Source organism: Poecile atricapillus, chromosome W, assembly GCF_030490865.1.
Source record: "Poecile atricapillus isolate bPoeAtr1 chromosome W, bPoeAtr1.hap1, whole genome shotgun sequence".
NCBI lineage: Eukaryota > Metazoa > Chordata > Aves > Passeriformes > Paridae > Poecile > Poecile atricapillus.
Window position 1 is genome coordinate 62899134 of NC_081288.1, and position 15121 is coordinate 62914254.

The following is a 15121-nucleotide window of genomic DNA, read 5'->3' on the forward strand; positions in this document are numbered from 1 at the left end:
AGGACATTTTCCAAAATGTGATTTCCTGAATAGGATCACCGTCATACACTGACCAGCTTCCTAAATTCACCTTTTCCTTTTTAAAGTCAAAATACCACAGGAATTAAAACTTTCTTGTGGCTTTTGGTTAAATCTAGTCCAGTATATCTCATGATTAATCTCTTGTACTCAGAAACCAAAAGCTGTGAGAAGAAAACTGACAGAATACACTTTATACTTGTTGGCAACAGTGCTGAGGGCATATGGCCAGTCAAGGAGAAAGGGAGAACAACTTAACTCTTACACAGCATTTTTACTCCAAAATATTTCTTTAAGCTTACCCAGGCATCCAAATCAAACAGTGTGAGGAGGTCAGTAACCAGATCAGGAATATACTTAATGATTCCATAACTCACAGTTTATCCATTTAACCTGTAGAAAGAATGGAATTGCCCATGAACATAACAAGTTGGGATTTTTTTTCTGCCTATGCACTAGTTAGCTGCACAGAGCTCAGTGCAGATATACATTTTGCAGCAGCAGGTGCTGTATGAGAGTGTCATCTGCAGTAACCATATTGCTTTGTGCATTCAGCAGATAAATCTGATTTGCTTCTAATCATTCACAGTGGGATGTAACAATGATCGATTATTATTTTATAAAAAAATTGCTGCTATGGAGGGTTATTTTTTTTTAATTAATGTCACTTGTAAGTTTAAATCTTACTCTTAAGGGCAGTTGCATAATGGAAAGATTTCTGCATGTATTCTTCACTGGAGCTTTATTCTAGCATTGAAAAATATAGTGTCATTTTAATGATGCTGTAAACAGAAACATTTAAGCCTATGCATGCCGTATCTCTCAGGTGATATTTCTTAGATAATACAATTCAAAAGCTCCACCAGGTGAATGGAACAACAGTAAAAGCTCTTCCTCATCATCTAATTTTAATAATGAAGTAACCTAATAGTACTTGATAATAAATACAACCACAATTAATGTGCTAGGGACATGATTTCAAGGTTTTTAAGATTTTATTTATATCATATGACATTTGTTGTGCCAGGCACCTGTTTGTAAGAAATAATACACGACAGCATTTGATAGTTGTTTGAGGTATTTACATCTCATAGGCTCCTGATATAAAATTCAGGGCCCATTGAAGTGAAATCAATTTTGCCCGGAGATTTCAGCTACAATTTTATCTTTGCCTGGTTTAGGACCAGATCACCCACACATTTTTGTCTGTGTATGTCCCCTCTGCAGCATAAACAAGCACATCCAAGGCTCTGTTGAGGTGTTCTTCACTCGAAGAACATCACTCATCTGAGTCCTGAATTCCATCACTTCCATTCTTTGAATTTCTTTCATTTAGAAGTAAAACATCATTGCTTGAGGCTGTGTAAAAGGCTGCAAAACTGAAGGACATAATTTCACAAAATCTTTCAGCATTCCCTTGTGGGAGGAGTTGAGGTTGTATCTTTGAGCTTTGCTGTGGATTTCGTCCCTTCCCGAGTTGAGAGGTGTGAGTGAAGGGTGTTCTGGACAGTGGCTGGGAGCAAATCATACATGACCAATGTGAAGGGTTTGACAGCAGAGGACCTCACTTCTGAGACTCTTTTCTCACCACTGCCAGGATTTTTAATTGGAGACTTTTATTTGTGATACGAGGTAAATCACTATTCCCAGTTGGTCAGGACTTTGATGAACATAGTATCAGTTAAAAACACAAAGACAATTTTCAGCAGCGGAAGTAGTTTTTGTGCTACCCTCATGCTTAATTTCTTTGATTTATTATTTGTATAAAAGTATCAGATGTTAAGGCACTGATGATTAAAAATGTCTAAACTCCTAGTGTATTGTAAAGGACCAGTATGGGATGATTTTGCTAGGTATTCATGCTGTTATGGCTCTAATCAGTCTTTGATTATTCTAAGATCAGGCTCTTAGAAATATATTCTTCTGAACTTGGATGTATCCATAAGCATGCTTCCAAAGAGCCATGCAGAATTATTCTTATTACTTTTATAATTTAGATGGCCTCCTACAGTAGATAAAATGCTGGATAATCCCTCAAAAAATGATGCACATTTTTATCTGGCTCTACAGTGGAGCAATATTTCTATTCCTCAATATTTCTACCTATGGCATCTAAATATTTTACTTATTGCCTTTCTAGCACAGCCTGAAATCTGAAGGCCAGTTTCATAACTATAAAGAGGAAATGTTTTGAAATTAAAAAAAAAATTCTCTGAAGTCCCTCCTCAGTTTTTATTCCAACTGATACAGCTTTATCTAAAACTAAAGCTTAATGCTGGTGAGTTCCTCCCTGACCTCCCCACCCCCGGCTCCTGGAAGAACCAATTTCATCCCCTTTCTGTGATAAAATCTGCAAGAGAAATGTGCTGTGTTGGCCAGACACAGGCAGCACTGAAAGAGCTCCACAATCCACTCCTCAATCTGCATTGTGTGGCAAAACCACTGCACCTTCTGGGCTGATCAATGGCACCACAAATCAGAATGAGAAATTCCAGACCTTCACACATCTGCACTGGTGTTTCTCCCTGAGCTCACTCCAACTCTCTTAGGATTTTGGCAGCTGTCACTGCTGAATCTGAGAAGCAACTGTAGGACTACTGAGAAAGGAGGTGGAAGCGGAGAGTTCTGCTGCTCTGATTGACACAGCTTTGGCTGGTTGCTCATTTTCAGTGCAGAATTGCACTCTACAGTGTGATTTGAGGGATTTAGCAGCCCACAGACTTTCGAGTGTGAAGAGATCTCAGCTGGGGGCTCAAAATAACTGTTGGTATCTTGGCCTTAATTTTAGAAATAATGTGTTATTTCATACTGTTTGTTTCATATTCATTTATCCAAGACAATAATCAGACATAAAATATCTCTCCTTCCCACAGCTTTTTATTTTATAACCCATTCCTCAACAGTATTGCTGGCAAAGCCCTTCCCTGCAGGGAATGAAATTACTCTCCTGGTGAAATTGGAATGCCGGCACTGCCTTTGTCTTCATTCATCTTGAGTCTTTGGTACCTGGCCATTCCCAGCCCCTGTTCTGGGCTCTGGGCAGTAGAAGATGCTCAGCCCCTGAGCCGTGGGGTGTCTGCTGCTCACAGGCAGCACCACTAGGAAGAAGTCAGGTTTCCTCCACACCCTGTGGTGTCAGGTTGCAGTTGAATGCTGTGATTCTTCTAACTTGTGTTGCTAAGGTTTTTTGACTGTTTAGCAAACTGCTGGGCAGTCCAAAACCAGGAGGTCTTTTGTAAAAGATCCTGTAAGCTTTGCATACCTCTGGTAGTTTTTTAGTCCTGTCCTTTGCATCCTGGATTAGCAAATGCTCTTAATACCATCTGCCACCATTTAAACGAGCATTAGGAGTTTTAAAAGCTTTCCTGAGGTGACTATAGTAGGAAGTCAGCACATTTCTGATAATACCTGAGGGATGTAGCTGCCTGCAAAGAGCCATCTGAAGCAGAAGTGCATTTAGGCATTGGATCTTTAAGCTGTGCCATTGAAACTGAAAAGGAGATATGCCAATGGTTTGGGGGGTTGTGGGGATAGGTCCTTATTGATTTTCAAGTAACTATCTATGAAATATGATGCTAGTTAAGTTCCCAGAATTTTTAACATAGTTTAACATAGTTTCCATGTTACTTTTGATGTTTTCAAATTTGTGTACAATGTACATCATAACATTTAAAACAGCACAATATCCTATTCCCCTTAGTTAGTTTCTCTACTGTTACGTGTAAATAATGAGGAGATGCATTAAATACTATCTCATTGTAGACATCTGTAATGTGAATGCATATGCCTAAACTGCCCCTCCTGGACTCTGTTTTATAGTCACTGGAGAGGAACAATGGGCAAGATTCATCTCATCAGTTAGAGATGTCTGCTTTAGGATGAGAAGAATCCTGTTCAGAAAGGGCCTGTTCCTCCCCAGTGACTATATAGGGAACTGAGAGCCGCTTGCTCAGGTGCAGGCATGTACATTTGGTTAGATGAATTCCACAGTCAGGCATTTGGAAAGGAGAAAATAAGTTTGCTCCGTTTATGTATTTGGCTACAAAAAAAAGCTCTGCAAGCTTACTCTAATGATGAGAGTTGCACACATTGGCATCACAGTGATGATGATCACAGTTCAAAATTTTTATTGGAATGTAGGGTACTTTAATAAAAAAGGTCTCTAAAAAATGCTTTTCTTTATTTTAAATTCAGATTTGGACTGAAAGCCACAAGTAAAATTGTGTGTCAACAATTTTGAGAAGAACTCCAGGATCCTGGGAGCACCTTTGAAAACAAGCAGACAATTCCTTTGAGAAAATGCAAACATTTTCTCAAATGATTTGTAAGTTCCTATATGTTTCCTGTTGTGAGTCACCTGTGGCTACGTATTTATTGAAAAAAAGATGTGTATTCATGCAGAGATCACCCTTGATTAAATTCAGTTAAAAAAAATCTCCTGGCAATTCTTCCTCCAAGTGCATTCTTATTTTGAATCCTATCAAACAGAGTCTTAATGAGGTGATTTATTTTTCCTTCTCTGAGAAGAATACAGTGAGTGAAAGGGTGAGACATGAAAGCATTGCAAACTCTTTTTTCCTCTAGCAGAACAGATCCAGCTAAAGGAGATGAACATTTCTCTAGTGGCACTGTCCTTCAGATACATCCAATATGTTATTTCCTCTTTAAAGCAAGCTTCCTTTATGCTTGATGAAGTAGGAGCAATTATTTTTAGGTGCTGCCTCCATTAATTACTATTACAGCTGTGGTGGTGCATATTTCTGGGAGTTACCTAGTTTCTGTGCGGACCTTCTAAGCAGCTGTGACACGTTTGTCCCCTCCCCTCCCTGTCCCTGAAACATTATCCCATTGGTTGGTGTTATATGTCCCCCCGCCCCTCTCCCAAGGTTTGAAAAAGCCCGGGAAGGAGAAACCCGGTCTCTTTTTCCCCTGGAATCCAGCCAGAATAAACATCCTCCCTTACTCCGGGGGGAGAAACAGCACTTTTTGGTCTTTTTCTTGGTCTCGAAGGATCTCCCTGAACCCCTCCATCGACAGAGCTAGCTTGGATTACTTCGAGAGGCTAAGGAAGGATCTCTTCATACAGCTAAGAATTTATCTCATATCTTCTTCAAAGTCATCTGGTGGTTGCCAGTGTTTGTTTCCTGTTAAAGCAACACAGAGTCTGTTTTTCAAGTTCCTTTAATATAGATATGTGCATTTTGGGACAAAATAATCTGTAGTAATTTCTCTGATGACCAAAAATGTTTGACCTCCTATAATTTCGCTTCAAGTCATGTTGGCCAGTAGTTTAATCCTCCCTGTGGCTGCCTTTGAACTCCTGCTAGTTTTTCTGTACATTACATGAAATGCTATGGCAGAAATGAGAGATGGTGCTTTCACAGAAGTTACATTGGTATGAGGAAAATAAATAATATAACTTCTCAGGTACTGCTAAGTGATCCCATTTCCACAGCCAAGAACTGCCTGTGTCCCTTGTGTCTAACATCATACTGGCAATTAATTTATGCTTTGATTATATGTTGTGAACTGCAAATCTCTTAATAAAGCTTGTAATTAAACTTCCCTTTCTATTCTGGCATATTTTCTCTGTTTCTCATTGTAGGACTTTATTAGAAGTCTTGTCCTTTCCTTATTCTTCCCACTCGTGCTGTGTTAGTGCAATGTTCCCTTTATTGTTTTAGTATTCCACTTATTTTTCAGTTATCTGTGGTCACCCAATCTTTCAAAGTTTTGGTGGGGGTTTTTTTCAGGTTATTTGTACATCTGTGTACATATTTATTTATATAGATATCTATGGAGAGGCATGTGTTTAGTCTGTTTATACACCCTCACACACACACACAGACACAAACATATGGATGTGTGTGCATGAAATGACAGGACAGGGCTAAAAATCAGCCCCTGCAAGACCTCATTAGAAACAGACCTAGCTGAGAATGAGTTATTGTCCACAAATCTGTTTGAAGGTTTCTGCTACCTGGTTCTGTTACTCACCACACTTTAGTATTTGCTACTGCCAATAAAAGGATCCAGGTGTGTAAATTTGCAGCTGTTGACATCCCTTTGTTGACTCAACTATTATTATCTGTGTTGTACCATGAAGTGTCGTAGCTCCTAGAAAAGCTGACTGCCTTATTGGTGAATGGAAATGTGACACTTACTGGCTTTGACACTTAATGGAGAAGGAGTGCTATGAAAAATGTTCAGACCCGCATGATCAATACAAGAAAAGTCCCCTTGGACATCATATTTTCTATTCACACTAAGATGTGCACAGTAACATTTAACAAATACTGTTCTTATGCTCAGCTGCTATATTATTCTTAAATAATCTTTGTGTTAATGTGAGTAGGTTTTCAGCTATTGTGAAAAACCCATATAAACCAAATAAAGATATTTCTTCCTGTCTTGGAAACAACAAAAGGAAGCTTTGTGCTCTTTTTTTTTCAGGAGATAGAAGTAGATTTGAACTGAAATGTCTTCTGTTCCAGAACTTACATCCATTCATGTTCTTATCTAAAAGATTTTAAAAGGTTCATGCAGCAGCCTTCTGATTTTTTGTCACGTCACTGTCCAACCCACAAGTAATGGCTTACTCCCTTTTCTTCCAGCTGATGTCCTTTCCAAATTGTTCTCAGTGTGCTGGAGTCTAAAATTCCACTGTTCCCTACCATTTTAATCCATATTCTGAAACAAAACCCCAGCCTAGTATTGTGGCTTTCTAATGTGCAAGCTAGAAATGTATTTCCTCTACCTGTACTACAAATTTGACTTTAAAATGTTGAATGAGATTGATATTTTATAAAATGATGAATGAAGCACCCTTTGATATTCTATTGTAAGTAAATCTTTTTAATGTATATTAATTTTAATGTAATGTAAAAGTAATATTTTTAATGTAAATATTTTGTGATTTGCTTAAAATCTCAGATCCTAGAAAAAAAATAGTGATGCATGTGTTTCAACACCAAAAAAATAGCAATAAACAACCTCTCTAGCCTCCTATAATCTTTTCAGAAAGTTCCTTCACATATATGGAGACACAGAAACCAAAAGGTATGAAAATAATTTGAATGAGCAATATTTGGTTTAAATTAGTTGTGCTTTTTTAAGTAAAAATATTTTTGCTGTATCTATTATTTTTTTACTTTGCATTATATGAAGTGAATTATTTTGTAGTTCTTGTGTTGATAATATGTGATGTCTCAGTCAACTAAAACATTGGCACTTGTGTCATTTGAAGATGAGAAAGCATTTTTTAAATTACTTCCAGACACATTGTTGCATCTCCTAAAAATTTGGAAATTTGGAATTGCAGTATCAAGTTGTAACCTTTCAGCTGCATTATTATTAATTTTTCTCTCAGTCTCTTCTAAGAGAAGATTGTTCACCTCAGGGCAAGGAATTCAGGTGGTATTGGAATGCCTCCTTATTCTTGCTCTTAAATGCATCACGTTCACCAGAAAAATAAATCTGGCTTGTCTCCTGTTCTGCAACATGGCATGAGGTAAGCTTTAGTGTTCAGAGAGTTCTAAAATGTTTCAAGGAACACAGTGGGTTTAATATTATATCTTAAAACTACAGAGCATGAACACCAATTAAACATTACGTGCAGAAGGAGACCAGTGGGTTGTGATTGATGTTTCAGTTAAAGGCAAGCATTAAAATGTGCAGGATAAAGCTACACCTTACACTGAGATACAGCACTTTGGAGAAGCAGGGCAGGTGTCATGGGTGTGTACATCCAGATGTCGCACTTAGCAATGGATGTACACCTCCTTGGTCCCCAAGCACATGGGAGGAACCACAGACAGGCAAATATCTTTAAATGAAGAGATAAAATCACTGTGACAGACAAATTTAATGAGAGTCAGGACTGTGTAGCAATTATTGTAAAATAATATTACGGTATATAAACAGAGCACTCTCATGTTTGTAAAAGGTCTGTGTTTGCAGTTTCCCATCTGACAGCCGTAATATAACACCGTGTGCGACACTGGCAGTGCTGAGCCTGCTGTCCCACTGCTCACTCCATTTTCATCTGGCATTTCCTAGACTCTGGATTCCTTTTTGTGTTTAGTTCTGTAAGAAGAGCTCTGATAAGAACTGTCCTTGCCAGTTCCATGGCCCTCCTGCTGCACAGAGCTGTGCTGGGATGCTTTTCTGTCGGTATTGATGGAGTGCCATGATATGTGCGTCCCACACTGGCTTGTGTGATCATCCCTTTGGTGGACAAGCTGGATTTCTTTTTATTACTTTGATATGCTACATATTGCAGTCCTTAACTTGTAGGCTCTGCATTTCTAAATTGAGTGAGCAAATAATAGTCTGAAAAAATTAAAGCTCTGAGTCTGGGTGACACAAGCAAAGGAAGCACTGGGTGTATCTTCAGAAGCACTCCTGGCATTTTTATTAGATGGTTTTATATAGATGATGTATCACAATTCCTTTCTAATATAATTACATAACAAACTGTTCATTTTAGCTCCGCAGTATTTCATCCATATAGATATATATACATGTATGACCTCAGAGGGAAAGAATTCATTTAGCAATTTATAGGGAAAGAAATTCAGTTTCATACTGTAGTAGATAATAATACTAAAATAATAATGATGATTATAATAATAAAATTATAATAATAATAATGTTTACAACATTCAGGCAATGATTCAGTAAAGCACTTTACTGCTATGATTCTTACTCATTTACTGAACAGGAGCATTAGTCAATGCAGTTGTTAAAGGCAGAGGTATTGGAGATGGTGGAAAGACAGGCAGAAGAAAGAGCTATTTAATCACCAGCATCTGAAGGCTGCCACTGTGAAAGAAATACATGCAAAATAGTTTATATTTATGCATAACATTATGATTTTTTCTTGATGGAATAGATCAGTATATCCCCAGTCACATCACTGATGCTGAACTGACTTACATCATGATCTGGGCAACAAAACTAAATCCTTTTGACTAAATAAAGTTGAGCTTGCAAGGTGACCAAATAAGCAAATGTTTAATAAATCCTGAAGTAGTACATCGTAGCATTCCCATAATAGCTAAGTTTCGAACAAAATGCAATTTCTTTTTATCGTAACAGATATTTCATTTTTATGGGTAAGATCTAGTCAGTCTCTACAATTGTTCCTTGCGAAGTATAAGCTGTATTTGTAGCTTCAGTACTAGATTCCCTAAGTTATTTACTGGGCGAGGTACTTACATTATCAAGTTTTGCTTCCATATGATTTAATACAGTGACAAGAGTCTCTAAAGAAAATTCAAATACCAGACAGTAGTTTCACAAGACCATTATCTTTTGATTGCCAAACTTTAAAGTATTTCCCATACCAACTGATGAAGTAAATAATTGCTCATCCCCTGTATTATTACTGCCACCCTGGATCTCTGTGGAAGACTAAAGGGAAACAGAATTTTCTTAGGGTGAATTTTATGAACAGAAAGATATTTGTCTAGTACTTAGCCAAGAAAACCAAATCACTGAAGGAACTATTTACTCCTAATTTTTCTGTTATTGTTCCACTTTTTCTTTTTTCTACCCATTATGTCTCCTCAGGTTTCTTCAGAAAAAAAATAAAGAAACAACTTAAAAAAATATGCAGGCTACTGAAACATGTGCAACCTCCCAGTTATTGTAGGTCAGGATGATCTGGCAAGTGTAGAGTAACATGTTGGAATCAGCATTGTTTTTGTGTTTGTTCTTTTTTATGCTTGTGGGGAAAGGACCATAAGAAATTACCTTCATCAGCTTTTACAGAACCTGGTATTTCAAAAGAAAAATAGAGCCTTCCAGGAGTTAATTAACTGATCCAAAGCAGACTGGATAGCTTGACTATCATAAATTTAAAGACTTGTTTGAAGAAAAAGAACCAGTAGTAAGTGTTTATTTTAATTCCTTAATTGTGGCCTCATTTATAATTGACAAAATGCCAGACTGTGTTTTTCTAAAATGTTATGCTCTGTGTGCAGTTTTTAGCTAAGCTAGTAGCTTCACATTAATTCTAGCAACCAAATAATCCTAATCATAGCTTCTAGACTCTATTTCTGAATAAAGCAATCTCATGGTTACTAGAAGTTTTTGAAAACTCCAGCAGAATCTCCAGCTCACCCATGTGAATGCAGCAGAGAAACAGTAGTAGTATTTCTTAGCTTTTTGTTGTCAGATCTCTTTTTCTGATATTTTACAATTTCTTCTTATATCTATTATTCTTTATAATGTACATCGATTCAAATGGACCTGAGAGAACATCATGGGAGGGTTAGGGTGGATATCAGGGAAAGGTTCTTCTCCCAGAGGGTGCTCGCACTGTCCAGGCTCCCCAGGGAATGGTCGTGGCCCCAAGGCTGCCAGAGCTCCAGAAGCTTTTGGACAACAACCTCAGGTGTGCACAGGGTGGGATTGCTGGGGTGTCTGGGCAGCACCAGGAGTTTATAGTCCTTGTGGGTCCCTTCCAGCTCAGGATATTCTGTGATTCTATGAAAATATATTCTATGTACTACACAGACATTGCGTATTTCCCTGGGCACAGCTTTGACACTTCTGAATTTGCAGCTGCTATAATGTTTTCCTTTGGAACCATTCACCCAGAGCACAGAAAGGTTATTTGCTGAAACCCACAGGCAACACTTAGCCTGTTTTCCCTGACAGGAACACATAGTTTTTGCTCACTGAATTATTCCAAGAAATAACCTAAACTTCTGTTTGCAAATCTACTACCTAGTGTAAAGAAGCTGCTAATAATTTTGAATACCAACTCTCTTTTAGGTTTGTGATAGTGTGCCAACAGACTCCATATTTAGTTTTGTTATATGTACTCTGGAGAGTGTTTTTGAAAGATACCGAAGTGTCAAGAGAGATAACAGAGATACCAAAGGAGCACACAGGTGTCAAGAGAGATACTAAATGTACAAAAAGAAGGTTCCATAGAATGGCTGTGAATGGTGTGCATATTGCTTTGAAATATTTGGATATTAGGAACTGAAACAGGCTAATTTTCTACTTTGATGGCTCCAACAACAGCAACATTTGATGCAGCTGCTCAAGTCCATTCCAGATGGATTTTGGTAGAACCAGAACCTGGAACTAATCTAGGTCCCCAGCCAGCTAAGACAACCCAAAGGGTTTCTTGACCTCCTTCAAGATCGCCTGAAATTTTGCATAGTACAATGTTTTGTCAGATCTGCAATTATGCTGAGACTCTTTTTTTATCAACACAGGATCCTGGTTTTGTTTCTTCTTGGGACCTTCTATAATAATTATATAATAACACTTTTAATCTAAGTGCTATTCCTACAGACAGATCCTAAAGCAGGTCCAGTAGGCCAGATTTCATCATTATTTTCCCTTGAGCAAAGCCATTGTCTTCAAATTATGCCCTGAGTGACTTGAGTGCCACTTGTAATTCACTCAGTCCTGGTGGGTTTTGTTTTACAGGCTGAGAGGAGGAGCAGACAGCAAAAGCTCAGTGTCCTCAGCAGTCACAGACATGCCTCTTCAGCCTTCTTCAAAAGCACTTCTATGAAGGGAGATGAGGGAATGATTTCCTGCAGCATTTCCAGTCTGTTTTCAGAACAAGTATTTTCATGGGTGAGTTTTGGGCCTGATGTTGCACAATCCTTTGAAATTAGTACACTAAATTTTTTAGGTGAATATGTTTTAACTTAGATGGTTTACAAATATCTTAATAGAACATATAAACTGTCTTGGTTCTAGAAGACAGGTGTCTGCTAGGGAGAGCAGGAGCTTCCCTTGGGATGAAAAAATGTAGACCCCCCTCCCTCCGAATTGTTATAATTTTGAAATCAAGGGGCTTTCAGGCAGAGATCTGGGGATAGGAATAACAGTTCTTTACTAGTAGAACCAGGCAAATAAACAACAATAACTACAGCATTAACAAGAAAACAGAACCAGGGGCCCGGGGACAGCTTTCTCGGCTGAGACGGGATGGAGGAGAGGCTTTGTTTTCACAAACCCCCTCGGGCGGGCAGTCCCGGTGCTCCTGCAGGGCTCCGAGGAACAGTCGGCTGGAACAGCAGGGATGAGCTGAGATCCTGGGCTGGTGGATGAGGTGGATCAGCAGCTCCGCGGCGGTGCCTGGCACTGCCACACGTCCCGGCAGGACAGGGGGTGCGAGGCCACCAACGAAGAGGGAAGAAGGAGAAGAAGGAGAAGAAGCAGCAGCTCCGTCTGGGTGATGGCGAAATTCCCTTCTCTCCACCGCAGCAGCTCCGCGACCCAGAAAAAACGAATGTCTTTCCCCGAAGCCGAAGAAAGCCCACCAAAAACTGTCCCCACCCTCCTTTCCTGCCCCCTTCCCCTCCCTGGGTCCGGCCACTCTTTGTCCTTTGTCGAGCACCCACTAAATACCCACAGTTAGGTTGTCTCCGCAACTAATAGGTAAAAATTCCACAGGCAGGCCAGAACAACAAAACAAAACAAAAAAAAAAAAGGACACCTAACCCTCAACAAAACTAAAGAGATCTGCCTTTCTTGTTCCAGCTTGTAATACTGTAAGCAATAACCCAGGTCATTATAACTGTAAAATTCGTCATTTTAGTTCATTTTTCTATGTGTTAATGCTATCAAAACTACAGGAGCAGTTTGTTCGGTTTTTTTTTCTTACCAGCATTACAAATTCATTCATCTTTTAGGTGGAGGAGATCCTTTTGGATAAATTCATGGGAAATTGGAAAGATTTTCAAAAGGTTCTGCTGCCCTGTGATCCCGAGTATACCAGCACAATGAGTCCTACAGCTGTGTTGTCCCTCTTTGCCAGAACAACGATTTGGGAGGCAAGTCGATGATGTGTGAGTTGTAACAGGTTCTTTTCTTACCATCACTTTCTTCCTGTATTTTAATATGGCAGCTATAGCTGGAAATCTTGAGTCTTTTGGTTTGCCACAAGCATATCAGAAAGAGAAGATTGGCGGAAGATTCCCCATTCCTCATGTGATCAGCTTGTGACTTACTTAGTCTCTGAATGCTGGAAACTCTTGTGAGTTTGACATTATTTCAGCATTTCAGAAGTGAGACAAGCCTTTTCTCAACAAAGGAAATCCATGCTGCAGATCCATGATATTATTTAGCATTAGCAAACACAAAGAAATCAAAATTAATTAATGTTTTCCTTCAGTAGACTGTTGTTGTAAAGAACAAGGAATTGATATTTAATATTCCCAATATAAAATGTAATTTTCAGTACAAACAGGGTCCCCAAAGTGAGGAGTCCAAAGAGCTACAAGCGTGAGTAGCATGGGGTCAAAATATCCATGCCCCAAAGAGAGAGAATTACATTAAGCATTTTATTGCAATAATATTTCAGTTACATAATCAGCTCAGTTTATAATCAGGTCTAATCTACTCTCTCAGGAGCTCTGTTTTTCTCTGCTTACAGCCAGTGACTTTCAGCAAGATGTAGAACTCTCTCTTACTTTTGAAAACATAATAGTAAAATCAAAGAAATAATTTCCAGTCTGGCCCTCACAATTTGGTGTCCTGCTGATCATTCTGTGTGAGAAGCAAATACAAGAGCATCAATAGGAAATGGATTTTGGAAAACAATCTTTTATCCTGAAATATGAATGAGCCTGAGCATGATCAGTGCAGCCAATTCCACCACACACATTTTCCTTTCTATAAATATCTTAAGAGAAAACTTTGGGTGTAATGCATCGGGTTCATGAAAGTCATGTTCCCAGCACAGTGTGCTATAACTATGTGTTTTCACCATTTGTCAGTTCTATAGCTCTGGGTTGTATAGTATATAATTAGTCATTGATCATGAACAAGTAATTATCCTTTGAATTACCTGGGACTCGACAGTTACACAATTTTCTAAATAATGTTTCTACCATTATTCGTGTCAATGAGAGATCTGTACTGTAAGAAAAGTCAGGAATTGCAGCCACTTTGAATTGGAAAGTGGCCCTTACTCTAAATTCGAAACATTTACCTCTAAGAAAATAATACAGAGTAAGGTACTGAGAGGCAAACTGTTAGGGTTTAATTCATTCATCATTGTGGTCAATGGCTGTTCTGTTTTTGTTTTAACAGGATGAAAGAGAAGCCTTGTGAGATCAGTCAAAGAAAATGCTGGGCACTGAGGCTGTGCTCTAGCAAAGTGCAGCAGGGAGGTGTGGGTATAACACTTTTAAGATTCTGTTGGGGTGAACATGGAATACGTTTTCATATTTGCATTATTAAGCTGTGGCATTGCTGAGAAGTGCAGTTATTTAGCAAAGTAAGATGTGCAATGCTATGGGTGAGATGAGTTTGGAATCCTCTTACAGGAACAGCCTTTAAACTACACATCTGAAAGACAAGGCTTCTGTTCTATTGTCAGGGGCATTCAGTGGCATACAGTCTTGCACTGCCTATGTTTAGAAAACAGGGTCTCATTCACACTGTATAATTAATTCTGTAGTAAATATCTCTTAAGGCACCTGTTAGTAATATTTTTCACCAGGGTCATGGTCTAGGCAGCTGATGACTGCTCTGGAGAAGAAATATGGTTCTTAGTATAAGACGATGAGAGAATTCGGCTCAGCAATGTAAAAATTACCTCCTTGGTTGGAGTACTATTTGGTATAGCTAATTAGGTTAGAATGGCTTAGCCATGGATGAGGAGATATTTCAAAAAGTCCCGCTTGTTACAATCTCCTTTTAGAGTTCTCACTCTGTGATTTAGCCTGACCCCTTAAATATGTATTTTGCCTCATGCCTCTTTACCAATCTATATTTCTTACTTCCGAACGTGGCATTAATTCTTATGTTAAATCTTACTTAAGACATCCTAGGAAAATGTTGTGGATTATGTAGAAAAACAGTGGATGGCACTGTTCATTCGCTACTCTAATGTGGTAAGAAATGCCAGTTTTAAAAAGGCTGTATTTTAAAATAATGAGGGAAAAAAACCCCAGAAAGGTAATTGACTCCTCTAAATGCATACACACTGGTTTAAGACTATCACATCTGTGCTGGGAATGTTGTAACCAGTCTGGGGATTTAGCACCGGTGCTTGAAGGGATGCAGGGGTTTTGAGCAAAAGGTGATGAAGTGACTGAATTACATTCTGAATTCCAGTGGT